Source organism: Coenobita brevimanus, chromosome 98 (genome assembly GCF_032717465.1).
Source record: "Coenobita brevimanus isolate Jiangsu-jjx chromosome 98, ASM3271746v2, whole genome shotgun sequence".
Lineage (NCBI taxonomy): Eukaryota > Metazoa > Arthropoda > Malacostraca > Decapoda > Coenobitidae > Coenobita > Coenobita brevimanus.
The window spans coordinates 40696489-40710802 of record NC_137051.1 but is presented as its reverse complement, the minus strand read 5'-3'; the positions used below and the strand labels follow the sequence as shown (position 1 = coordinate 40710802).

The 14314-nt window shown below is 46.1% G+C and overlaps 1 non-coding gene across 1 annotated transcript; it reads right to left on the bottom strand.

Annotated features, from left to right (window-relative positions):
- Positions 1–806: 806 nt before the first annotated feature.
- LOC145414320 (5S ribosomal RNA) lies at positions 807–925 on the bottom strand. Its single transcript, XR_013899859.1, has one exon. It is a non-coding gene; the product is annotated as a 5S ribosomal RNA (ribosomal RNA).
- Positions 926–14314: the final 13389 nt, after the last annotated feature.

The following is a 14314-nucleotide window of genomic DNA, read 5'->3' as shown; positions in this document are numbered from 1 at the left end:
GTTTGGTTGGAACACATTTATTGAACTATGGTACCTGTCCCTTAAAATCTTAAATACTGTACTGTACCTTACTTATATGTACCTAATTTACAGCAAAAGGGCCATGAAAGAAAGGTCTCAAAACTACTTAAAACTGCTACTTATTTAAAGTGATGTACAGTATTAAGACTCATTTGTCCATAACTAAAACATGTGAAAATCTTGTACAGCTCCTATTCCTACAGCATAATACTGTACACCCATACCCTGTCAACCGGTGCATTGATAACCAGTGCCTCACTAGACCAAACACTAGAAACTGGGGAACATTCCCACAATCAGAACAATCTGAATGTCGGTTGTCTTGCCAGTCCAAAACTCCACCTCTCCAGCCCGATGCTTGCCTCTCCCTAGGTTTGAAACAAGGCTCTCCCGGTCCTCCCGTCCTCCCCCCATCCCCTCACTTCTTCCCCCCTTGTTCCTCCTTCATCCCCCACCAGATTCAGAACTGCCAGGCATGTCTTCCTCTGTCTTACCCCATCCCTAGTTGTCTCCTCCATCCCTCTACCCTCCCCCACCCCAACTTGTCTCCCATGTGTGTGTGTGTGTGTGTGTGTGTGTGTGTGTGTGTGTGTGTGTGTGTGTGTGTGTGTGCATGAAAGCGTGAGTGAGAGTGGTGAGTGAGTGAGTGAGTGAGAGTTTTTTCATTCATTCATTCATTGCCAGACGCCATGTTTCCCGAACGGGGTGGCCGAAGGCTTAGAGTTAATTGTTTTTTTACAGAGAGGGGCACTAATCCTCCACCAACCCCACTTGACATGTAGGGATGCCAACAGAATCTGGTGTTCCCAGGCGGTCACCCATCCAAGTACTAACCAGACCCAACGTTGCTTAACTTCGCTGATCGGATGGGAAGCGGTGTACTCAACGTGGTATGGCTGTGAGTGAGAGTGGTGAGTGATAATGGTAACTGAGTAAGTGAGTGAGCGAATGAGACTAGGGGAGGGGGGTAGCAGGGCTGTTTGGCTTTCTTGCCTCCTTTTCTGTGCCCCCATCCTCCCCCACCCCCACTTGTCTCCCTCCCTCACCCCTACTTGTTTCCCTCCCCATCCCCCTGCCCTTCCCCACACCCACTTGGCATACTCCCAGCAGCCTGCCTGGCTGTTTAGCTGTCCTGATGCGGTGTTGAACACCGCATGTCCCACCACCCCACCCTCCTGCATGTGATGTTTGATGTACCATTTTTTGGCAGTGGTATTGTTTATGAAGATAATAGCATTACTTATGGTGTTTCTGTGTCCGTCTCTACTGATTGAGTAAGGTATATTAGAGTTTGGGTTTGGGTCTGGAATGCATCTCTACCTTTTCTTCAGTATCTTATGGGGAAAACTGCTTCGATATCCGACATACACGCCGACCGAACACTCCGACTGGTACACAACACAGCAGGATATCGGGGTATGGGTGTATAGTATCAAGGTCTACAGTATAAAATACAGCTTGGTGGTTCATGGACCCGGCTTAAAAACTTGAAATACGTAATTTTTATGTTCTTGTATTAAAAACTAAAAATCATAATAGTCTACAGCCACAAACAACTTACTGGGTATTAAGCAAAAAAAGCCTAGCAGGACCTAACATAACCAAGAAAGCAACATCTGATGGTGCTCAATTTCATATAATTTGGTTCTAACCTTTATAACGTATCCTTCATTCCTAAACTTGGCAGCCGGATCATGTTCGTGGTAAGCCAGTAGAGACTGCCATTACAGCAGGAAGTGGAGGCAGAGGTACTGGAATGATGGCTGTTGAGGTAAAAAAAAAAAATAATAATAAAAATAAAAACTCTTTCCTTACCATAAAATGTACAGAAAGCATACATAATACCCAGTATATGTAAATGATGATCAAAACCTGGCATAAAAGCTTGTACAAAATGCTTCTAAACTGAGAAAAAAGCAGATTTTTGAAAATCAAATTTCTGCAATGGAACATAATGTGTCATGTCCATGAACATTCTGCATTACTGTAAAACTCACTGCTGCTAGTGTTGCAACTCTTTGTTTCTCTAGAATCTGAATCTGATAATGTCATGCAGTATAAAGAAACCACTTCTTGACAAGAATATTACATCTGAAGACCTATCCCAGATGGTGTCCTTGGAAAAAAAAAAAAGAAATATACCAATAGCTACAAAAAGGCAACAGGAGAAGTGAAGCTTACTACCAAATTCCAACTGGAGGCCAATATATACTATCCATGCACATTTTTCAAATAAAATTCACAATGCAGCTTCCCCAGTGACATCCTACCTGGTCTATGAGCCTGACAAAGCTGATTAACATTTTAAGCCACAGCCAGTCATATCCTGTGTATTCCTATCAAGGAAGCACAATTCAACAACAAACTATATCAGACACAGCAAGCAATTCAGACCCTACAATCAGAATACACACTTCAGGTTTCAGATTTGTCCAACCTAGTGTTATTGTCACAAACATATTCACAGTTCTTCAAAATTCAGAGTTGCAATGCAGCAGGCACTAAGTCTTCTATCCTTAACCCCTACACTGCGGGCTTGTTTACCAATGACTTGCGTGTGCCGCGGGGTTATTTGGGCTCCGACAGACTCTCAAAAAATATTTGCCAAAAATCAGTTATTAGTCCTAGAATAATAAAATTAAATATGCTTATGGCACATACCTTCAGCTTTCTCCTGGAATGATTGTTGAGCCTTCATCGGTTACCGTAGGACTTGTGGAGACCTCTGAAGTAGGGTAACGAAGTCTCCACTTTACACTTCCCGACAACCCGTAATATGATTACCACAGCCAGATACAAACACTATAAACACTATTCTACAATTTTCAAGCAGTTTGGGATCCATACTCAAAAAAAAAAAAAACACTGTGAAAGCAATGGAAATTACGAGCGCGTCTGATCGTCGCACTGTCACTAGTTCGCTCTTGGTACTCTGTCATTTATTATTCATAAAACCCCTCACACTTTATATTTCTATTACTATATAACACTTATATATATCTACAGTCTTTATCCATAAGTTTCCTTCAGTAGTATTAGTTTATTGTCACTGTAGGGATTCAATTTCTTTCAGTAAAATACGTAGCATTCACTTTCTCGTCCTGTATACTGGCAATGAGAGTGAATGTCACTTTCATCTTCACTCTCATAACTCATAGCATTCAGACATGCTAGAGTGAAACTTTCACTTTCATTACTCCTAGGGTATATACTCGTATTCTTATAATACCACTCATTTACATTTCTATTTACGTTCTCTATTTTATTTACGTTATTTACATTTCTATTTTATTTACACTGTGTTGTGCACTGTCACTTGAAATAACTTATAAAACTATTTTCCATTGTTCACGTATATTTACATTCATTACTTTCACTTGCTGTTTACACATTATTTACACATTATTTACAATTCCACTTGCACTGTTTTACTCAATAGAAAGATCGTAGTCACACTTTTATCAATTGTCAGCCCTTTACCTCTTTCCACACGAGGTTTAGTAGGGGGTAAAGGTCACAGGGCCATTTGCATGGGGGTGAAAAAAGGCCTTGAAGTCAGCAAGAGGAAACATACGTGCCCTCGCTTCAGAAGATGAGAGTGAACTGATAATGGAGGGCCAGTGTGGAGGCCTGCTTTAGGGGTTATTCAGAGTTACCAATATTACTTCTTGAAACAGCTAAGTCTAGCACTGATATGATTGGCAGGAAATCTAGACAATACATTATAAATTTGGTAGTTCCAGGTGAATGTAAATATCACTTAGGCTTCTCCCTTCCCTCCTTACATGTATATTTATTACGAAAATAGATTAGAGGCCTACTTAGGAGATATATATTCAGAGCTACCAATGTTAATCTTGAAACAGCTTTGTTTAGCACTGATATGATTGGCAGGAAATCTAGACAATACATTATAAATTAGGTAGTTCCAGGTGAATGTAAATATCACTTAGGCTTCTCCTTTCCCTCCTTACATGTATATTTATTACGAAAATAGATTATACGGCATATTTCAAGGAGGAAAAAATAGCGAAAATTAGCGAACAAATGCACGTGAGGTGTTGTCAGGTGATAATTAGCCAAATCCAGGTGTATGGCACTCTCACTTACCTTATTTCTTTCTTGTATATATTATTTGGTATAAGAATAGGACATAGGGCTTATTTCAATGGATGAAATCAGTGAAAAATTCCAGGGAAGATTTACTTAGCGTAGCACGGCCGGGCAGGCGAGAGGATAGGGTAATGGAGGGGGGGTAAGGAGGGGAGTCAAGAACGGGGAGAAATGGCTAAATTGTCAACAATGGATGGGAGTACAGATGAGATTAGGAGTGCTGACTAGTGTTGGACATTGTCAGTACTGATAGATGATACAAGCCCCCACTTGGAAGCCCGGGTGAATTCAAAATAACAGAATCACAAAAGCGACGCCCCGCGGTATGATCCCTTGCTCCCAAGCGTCAAGAAAGTGACGCCCCGCGGTTAAGGGGTTAATGCAGAAAAAAAAAAATCTATCTATCTACTTATTTATCTAGCTATAGCCAGATGCCATAATCCCATAAAGGGTGGCCATTTGTCTTTTAGTTACCAGTAGTCGTTTTACAAGGAGGGGCACTAACTCTCTGCCAACCCACCTACTGACACATGGGGAACAAGTATGGGTTGGTTATATGGTTACTATCCAACACGTAAATGGTTTCCTGGTATTCAGGAAACCATCTGGCTTGTCAATATAAAGCCACCTGAAAAGAATAGAAGAGAAATAAAAAGTAACAGGAAAGATGGGAGAAATAGGAAGACGGGAGGGCAGAAATAGAAAAGGAATGATAGAGGTGAAGGATGAAGTACGCAGCACTACATCAAGTGAGTGGATGATGGTCACCACCACCTACCACACAAATCCTTGCACATACTGATATTTGTTCATAAGGCCAAGTGTTAATTTGAATATACTGTACCTGAAGCAATAATGAAAAGATGGAATATTACAGGTGTCATTCAAATCCCTGTTAAGATGGTCCTTAGTCAAGCCTGACAGACATTATCTGTCACTCATTTTTAAATCAAATCACTGAATGAATAAAGTACCAAGTACGAAGCTTATGATGCTTAGCTGGCAAATTAATAGGTACCGTACCGGTAGTCTATTTATCTATCTATAGCCAGATGTCATACTCCTGTAAGGGATGGCCATTTGTCTTTGAGTTAGTTGTTATACAGGGAGGGGCACCAACCCCACGCCAACCCAATTGTTGACATGTAGGGAAATTGTTTACATGGTTACCACCCAGCATTGTAAATAGTTTCCTGTCTATCTATCTATCTATAGCCCGACGCCCTAATCCCGCAAAGGGTGGCCGCAGACAAAACGCCTCCAAGTCACTCTGTCACCCACCATTTGACTCCCCTCCCCCCAACTCACCCCCCCCTCCCTCATATAGTTTCCTGGCTTACAGGAAATCATTAGGCTTGACACCCAATGTAAAGCCACCTGAAAAGGAAAGAACAGTAATAAAAAAGTGACAGGAAAGATGAGGGATAGAGGAAGAGAGGAAGAGAGGAGGGCAGACACAGAAAAAGAATGATGAAGGTGAAGGAAGAAGTAGGCAGCACTACATCCAGTGAGTGGATGATGGTTGCCACCACCTGCCACAAATAGGTACCGTTGTATAGCTCTAATTACAGTATACAAATGTTTTGGTTGCTATCTGATCTTATTAAGGTGATGAATTTTGTGGAATAATTTTTTTTCCCCCTTGTGGATGGGTCTTTTTAACATTCATCCCCAGGCTTTCAATATTAGGTTTCATGGTACTGTAATTATTGTAAAATTGGGGGGAGGGGGAGGGTCTAGGAGGGATGAAACTCCGCCAATTATACACAGTATGTTTGGATGGTTAAACCTGGTGGAGATAGGTTACCTTCAGGTTAAGTTACAAGAAATGTGTTTAGTTTGGTTAATGCTGACTTGACCTTGAGTCTTTTTAGGTGACTTTTTCTGGAGATGTAAAGGTGAATGTCCAAAATGAAAATGAAAGTAAAAAAAAAAAAGTTGGGAGGACATTTCCCTAAAAAAAAAAAAAAAAATTATCTATCTATCTATTGCCAGATGCCAAAAATAAAAAATAAAATAATACACCCAAGTACAGTAGTACTGGTTGTTGTACTGTAGCTGTAACTCCAAGTTCATCTGAGTGTGAACAAGAAATTATTAATAATTTGTTTGCTCCATGCTAACAATTTCATTGCACTTTTTTTCATCACTGTACAGTAGATGATTAATGACCATTTTAGAAACAGTTTCACTTTGGGCAATTCGTGTTTTATGACAATAAATGTGCTGAAAGTTATTCCACTGAAATAAGCATTATGCAGGGTGGTGATTTTTCACAGTCTGATTAGGTTAGAAGCATTAGCTTGATAGGTACTAGGGCTTCAAGGTTATGTTTAGTGGCAATCCTGTGTGGTTAAAATTATCAGGGGTATGGGGGACAAAGCCCCTGAGTCAGGTTAGATTGGGGTGCACTGACATGTCAAGTCAGTGTGATTGTATAATACACTGCTGAAGAAATGAGGCAGACATCTATCTATCTATCTATCTATTGCAAGATCCCTCAATCCCGTTCGGGGTGGCCACAAACAAATCGCCTCCACGTCGCCCTGTCCCCCGCCATTTCACTGCCCCGCTCCCAACTCACACCCTCCTCTCTCATATACCTCTCCACCCCATCCCTCCACCTCATCCTCGGCCTCCCCCTCCCTCTTCCCCCCTCCACCTCACTCACATACACTCTCTTCATCAGTCTTTCACCTCCATTCTCTCCACACATATTAAGTTTCAGCTGAAAAATCCACACACATACACAGAGAGGAGGAAGAATGTTTTTCGAGATTTTTGGATAAAATTAAAGGGGACTTTCTCTATGACTTTTATGGTGCAAATAAATGCTTTATCTAGTACTTAATAAATAAGGAAGGGGAAGGAGTATCACATCACTAGCTGCATTCATTACTGCATGTTCATAAAACCTAATTTTAACGTACAGTATCTGAAATAACTGACAGCACTAGGAGTTGTAAAATCTCCCGCCCTTTCATTTACTGAGCATTACTTGATGAATTTCAGATGGAAAAGTCATAGTGAAAACCCCTTGGCCTCCTGACATCCACCCTTCTGAATCCTATCTTCCTTGTGAGGACAGGGTCCACCTGGTCAGGCTGAGATGTGGGCACCATCCAGCCCTCTTAAGCTACCAGAAGAGGCTGGATGACTCCGTCGCTGATGCCTGTCCAGGATGCAACACAGCACCCCATATTATTAAGCACATTATGGAAGACTGCATTGCACACAATCACCTATGCCAACAACACAACATACACTCTTTGAGAGCTCTGTGGCAAAGCCCGGTCTAGGCCATGGCCTTCCTAAGGGACTCAGGGCTGTTCGGCCAGACTGCCTAGGGAACAACTACTACTACTACTACCCCTTGACCTGATGTTTTTGGTAATCAAACACTTTATTTGATGCAGTGGAAGCACCTTACCAAATCAGTTCCTCTTCCTGACAGTCTGTTATATTTTTCCAATTATTTCTGGGGTGGTAAATAAATGTTTATGCGAAATCTGTTTCCCCGTTGTTTTTAACTATGTTCAGCTGTGTCATTTTGTTTGACTTGTCAACATAATGGCAGAAGGGACTCTCCTGTGTTTAAATAAATCTAACCTAGCCTAGCTTAACTGTACCTGATAATTTAATCTAATCTAACCTAACCTAACCTAGCATCCAGTTGGAAAGTCGGGAAACGAAAACCAACCGTGAGTACACTGAGTAAGACAATCATAGGTATGGTTTAAAGAAAGTGGATAAAAAGTGCAAAATTTTTCAGCAGGAAAAGATAATTTACCACCCTGAAAATGGTCAGAAAAATACAGAAAACCACCTGGAGGAATATGAAATGAATTGGTAAGGTCCTATTGCTTCAAGTAGTACATATATATATATTTTTTTAAGCAAGAAACTTCACATAGTGATATTGTCAACAATAACCTGTGAACCCAGCTGACTGCAGGCTGAAGCGCTCCCTCCTGCAGCCCACCATCTCCGCTTTCAGAGGACATGAAGGGAGTGGGACGCTGATGGGGCTAATGTTAAACCAAAAAAATCCTAGTAACTGAGGGCAAACTATTAATCTACCTATAAGAAAAAATAAATCCCATGGTCAAAGCTTCATCGCTGGATCTAAAAATTCTAGCTGATGAACCGTAGTAACTGAAACACAACTGAGGGACACCAATGCAGCAAAAATTATGTTGTGTACTCTTGCCAGTTGTGATGATGCCCTAAAACCCGCCCGGCGACAACATCTCTACCAGTACTCCTTTAATTTTAATTTGGCCTTTTGGCCTTCAGTATCTCCATCTTGAATGCCAAAAATAACGTCAAATATAAAAAACAATACCACTATATTTTGGTACTGCTAACGAAGAAATGCAATGTAAATATAGCAGTTAGGTTAAATTTTGAGAATAGTTAACCGAATATTTAACATGTAATAGGCGTCCACACTGAAAGTGTGAAACGTGTTCGAGCGAGCAAGTCAGGCAGGGCTGAATATTGTCTCATGTGGCTCATCATCTTCCTTTGATTTCCTGACCTGAAAATACTCAAAAGAACTTATTAGATTAAAATACACACCTCCGCCGCCGCCGGACCGACCTCCCCGCCACCCCGCACCCTACCGCCGAGCCGCTGCCTCACCACCACCCCAGGAGGATACCACGGCAGGCCGGGTCACGGGGAGACTGACCCAGAGCGAGAGGGGCGCCGGGGTTCCCCTACCTTAAGTCCCTCTTCCTCCCAACCGACCCGGCAGCAACCACGCACGAGGAAGAGACGACCCTGCTGGCGGAGCAGCCTTCACCAGGTTCGGGGTGGGACTGCTCCAGATTCAGTCCCAAACAACACCGCGGTAACGGCCACTGTACGTGCTGGGGAGGGAGCGGCCACTGTACGCCCCTCAGATGTTTCCCCCTGTAGCGCCACCACAACGGCCACTGTACGTGTGGGGGAAGGAGTGGCCACTGTACGCCCTTCAGCTACAGCCACATCTGGGGACGGCCTCGGAGCATTAGCTATTAAGCGCGCTCCAACTGGCAAAGGAAGAAGTGGAGCCGCGATAACGGATAACGGCCACTGTATGTGTCGGGGAGGGAACAGCCACTGTACGCCCTCTCATCCACTTCCTCCTCCTCCTACGGGAGTAACACCGCGGTAACGGCCACTGTACGTGCCAGGGAAGGAGCGGCCACTGTACGCCCTTCAGTTACTTCCCACTGGGCAGGCAGAGCCACGGTAATGGCCACTGTATGTGCCGGGGAGGGAGCAGCCACTGTACGCCCCTCATCTGCCTCTTCCTCCTTTGGGAGCAGCTCCGCCACAACGGCCACTGTACGTGTGGGGGAAGGAGCGGCCACTGTACTCCCTTCAGCTGCTGTCCTTAGGAATTGTGGAACCACCACAACGGCCACTGTATGTGTGGGGGAAGGAGCGGCCACTGTACGCCCTTGATCCGCGATTCCTGGAGTTCCCCCGGAGGAGAAGGTCCTTTGCGCGGCCGGCTTTCCCCCTCTCGGCTGCTTGGGATGCCCTTTTCTCTCTCCCTCCAGGTGTGGTTCCCGGAGGTGCTGCCGTTCCAAGAGTGGTGGCGTGGTCCTGTCCTGGTCCTGCAGTCTACCCCTGGACGGTCCTGGCCCCTGACGGACGCCCGACAGAGGAGGTGCCGCAGTCTACTCCTGACAGCGCCCCGCCCTGTAGGCGACCGCAGCACCCAGGCTCCCCGGTCCGGCCAGCAGTCCCCAGAGCAGGGCCGCTGGGGCCCCACTCCCCCACGGCCCTCCGCCCGAAGTAAAAGGCGGAGGACTGTGGGGGAGTGGGGCCCGTCTCCTGGAGTTGTTTGGCCCCAGCCCCGAGGGCCACCTATCAGGTCGAGGCCCCTAGACCGGAGGGCCTCCCTGCACCCCACCGATGAGGCCCCAGCACGAGGGCCACCTATCAGGTCGAGGCCCCCAGACAGTAGAGCCTCCCTGCACCCCCCTGACAAAGAAGACCCGGCCAACAACGCTCTTGCGGGTGGTTCACTGCCTCCTGCGGGAGGGCTCCCCAGTAGGGCCCCTTTCCACGCCCGGGTGCCACCTCTGTTTAGCCCAGGAACCAAGGGCATAGTAGTGACCTCAGCGCCTCTCTTATGTCTTAACCACAGAGACGGGAGTGAACAGTGACAGTGAAACAGTGAAGACAATAATAATGTAAGTGACACACAGTTGTATGAATGTCCAGGCAGAAAATAAGGATTAATAAGTACGGGCATAAAGACGATCAGAAACATTGGGTCTATACTAGTGGCGTGCCGAGAATAGACAGAAACCAGTGAAATAGTGTCGCCGCGACTAAGTGACAATCCCGAGTGTCGCAACTCGCACCCTGACAAGTTATAGCAACATTCACCAACCTGACCCTTTGTCCATTCCACCCCTAGCGCATCCGGTCCAGAATATTAAATGACCATTATGCCTGAACTGTAATACTGGTGTCATGTATTAGTGACTCACAGTCTGTGTATGTCTGAATATCACCATGTTCTGCCCTTGATGTATGTGTGTACGTTTGTATTGGGAAGTCAACTCTGTTATCCTGTCTAAACCATATCCAGTGTCTCTCTGTTCCTAAATTGTAAGGTGTTTAGAACTAAGACAATAGATGTGTTAAGATGTACTGCCGAGTTTTTATGCCCTGTTCCTTTGTGGGTGCTTTATTTCCGGTCCGGGAAGAGGACCCAGCTCAGTCGCGGGCGTTTTTAGGACGAGAGGTCAGACTAGAAACACCCTGCATAACATAGATTACACCAAAAATATTCCTGTTATGCTACGTGTTCAGAGCTCAACTCCTTTCTCTGTGCACGAGCGACTGGTCTGAAGTTCCCTTCAAGACCGGGCCTAGAGCATGCAACTAGAGGAACAGGGCATAAAAACTCGTGTCAACCAACCTTACATGTATATTGCCACAAAGTTTTACAATGCCAGACACAGTACACTATACAGATGAAATACACTATCAGAGACACAGAAGACCTGGGATGAGCTACCAGTGACTGGGCAGCTTCAGGTGTTGTCCAGGTGTGGGAGATGTCCCGTCAGGTGTGCTCTCTCGCAGGAGGCACGGGACCACCGTCAGTGGCTGGGTCATCCGAGGTGGGCTGCTGGTCAGTGTAGAGGGAGGCCTTTCCCTGGTGGGGCCTTGGTGGGTAGGTCAGCTCTTGGGACTGGGGCCAAACATGGTGAGCAGGCGCACTTTCCTGTGCGTGCTCCCAGAGGAGGGCTGCTCGTTGGTGGGGCTGGGGAGATCTCGTCCTAGAGTCCTGGGGACGCCCCTGGGTGACTGGATGCTGCGGCCTCACTCGGGTCGAGAGGCCATCAGGGACTGCCTGTGGCATCTCTTTCTCCAGGAGTCCAACAGCGAGGGGTGATGTTGAGGCACTGGCTGCAGTGAGCGTATCCTCAGACCCACTACGGGGCTGCTCCAGATCCACTCCAGCTGCAACTCCACTGGGGGGCTGGCTCTGTGGGGAGAGCAAGAGGGGTGTCTCACTTGGCCTCTGGAGGAGTGAGGCAAGCAAGGGACATTACCCTCAAGGGGCGTCACAGGGGTAGTGGACAAGGGTCGGATGGTGGCTGTTCCCTCCCTGACGAGCACAGTAAGGGGGGCCACCGTGCTTCCACTTGATCCTGGGACAGCAGGTGAGAGTTGGACAGTGGCCATTCTCTCCCTGGCATGGATGGTGGCCATCGCTGCAGTCCTGCTCCCTGCAGAGGCGGCAGATGAGGGCCGGACGGTGGCCGTTCCCTCCCGTTGGGCACTGAAGGCGCCACTGCGGTTCTGTTTGTGCCTATGGGGGCAGCAGGTGAGAGTTGGATGGTGGCTGTTCTCTCCCCAGTGGGGACGGTGGCCGTTACTGCGGTCCTGCCTTGCCCTGGGACAGCAGGTGAGAGTCAGATGGTGGCCGTTCTTTCCCCGGCATGGACGGTGGCTGTCGCCGTAGTTCTGCTCCCAGTGAAGGCTGCGGGTGAGGGTTGGATGGTGGCCGTTCCCTCCCCGGCGGGTACAGTGGACGCCACCATGGTCCTGCAGGGGGTGGTAGGTGAGAAGCGTACGGTGGCCATCACCTCTCTGACGCGGACGATTCTACCTGGAACTGTTAAGGCACAAGTCCCATCTCAATCCTGGCGAGTGCTGGCCTGGCCCGAGAGTAGTGCGGCGGAGTGGCGTGCTTCGCATGGGCTCCGTTAAGGGGAAGAGTGGCATCTGGTGGCAGGGGATGTATGCCCGTTTGGCTTGGGCCCTTCCCGCGCCTCCCCGTGGTCCTCTCTTGGTGCTGGTCTTCCCGGTGCTGGTATTTCGATTCCCTCACACTTCCTAAACCAAATACTCCTCTTGTATTAATTTTAGATCTAGGGCCTGGGACCTAGCAGGTTAATAATGACTTTGCTCTTTGCTCACTCGCAAAAATTACTTTCGCCAAATCTCTCGGTGGGCTCCGATTCGGACAGAAATCAGAAATTTAGAGTTTCTTCGTCGATCAGGGTATTGTATTACTGTAGACTGACTCGGATTCAGTCAAAATTTTCCAAACAAACAAACGAACAAACAAGCAGAGAGTATTATTAGTTCTGAAAAGGCAAAATCTGATTGTTCTCAGCAATCATCGGAAAATACTGTATCGCTACTTGCGCAACCTTAGATCGTTACTTCTTGCTCTGCCGGCTATTACGCTAAACTGTCTTATTATAAATTGTTTCCTCGATTTACGGAAAAACTTTTGGGGGTTATGTGTTGTCTATGAAATGAAAATAATTGAGGATTTTTATGCGATCTCCATATTGGTGTCTATCTTTCTTATAACTTCAAATTGCCTGAGATATCCAAAAATGTTCGCTACTGTACTACAGAGTTTTCCTCCCGACTCCTGCCCCCATTTCTTGCTAATGCAATAAATCTTTCTCTCCGGTAAATAATATGTCGGGGTTCCGAACTGTGACTAAATTTGGTGCTCTCTCTCGTATCGCTCGTTCGAACAGTTATACTTTCTTCAACAGTGAAAAAAAAGGACTTTACAGAAAACCAAAGAAATAATAATGACGACGGGTTGACTGAATATTAATTTTTGTAGGTGGGGGCCCTCACCATCCACTCACTCAATGTAGTGCTGCTCTAGGGTGACTGCCCTTTCCTTTCTTCCTTCCTCCCTTCCTCTTGTTTCTTTCATGTTCCTTCTGTCTATGGGTGACTACACTGAATGGCAAGCCAGATGGTTTCCTGTACACTAGGAAACCATTTACCGCCCTGGGTGGTAACCATATTACCAAACTATGTCGCCTGGTAGTGATTAATCAAGGCGCTTCACCCGGGTTGAGCCTGTATAGGTTTATATCCAAAGGATGATTGGAGTTTATTGTTCACGTAATGCCACTCAGGGGTGTATAAGACATGGTTACTCTCATCTTAAATGTCAGGACTAACTTGCCTAGCCCCGCGCTCCTATGCTCCTCATGGAGCAATACTGGATTAGATGATGTATTTGTGTAAAGGTATACAGAGTACTTATACAACACCTTCCTCAGCAAATATATATGTACATATACAGGGGCGCACCCAGGGGGGGCCACCAGGCCCGGGCCCCCCCTTAGCTCTGTGGGTCCTTTCAAAATTTATATATATTTATTTCGATAACAGCAAAACATGAAAAATTGTCAAGTACAAAGAGTAACACATGTGCCATCAGCTCCCTGACTCAGCCTGCATGTGACCTCCTCGTAATTATCGGATTACCTGACCTCACCTCACCACGGGTTCCCCCCTTAGAAAATTCCTGGGTGCTCCCCTGTACATAATATATATATATAGATATACAGTATATATATATAGATAGATAGATAGATAGATAGATACCATATATACATATATATATATCTATCTATCAATCTATTGCCAGACGCCTCAATCCCTTTTGGGGTGGCCACAAACAAATCGCCTCCACGTCGCCCTGTCCCCCGCCATTTCACTGCCCTGCTCCCAACTCACCCCCCTCTCTCCTATACCTCTGCACCCCATACCTCCATCTCATCCTCGGCCTCCCCCTCCTCTTCCCCCTCCACCTCACTCACATACACTATCTTCGTCAGCCTTTCACCCTCCATCCTCTCCACATGGCCAAACCACCTCAGTGTGTTCCTCATAACGC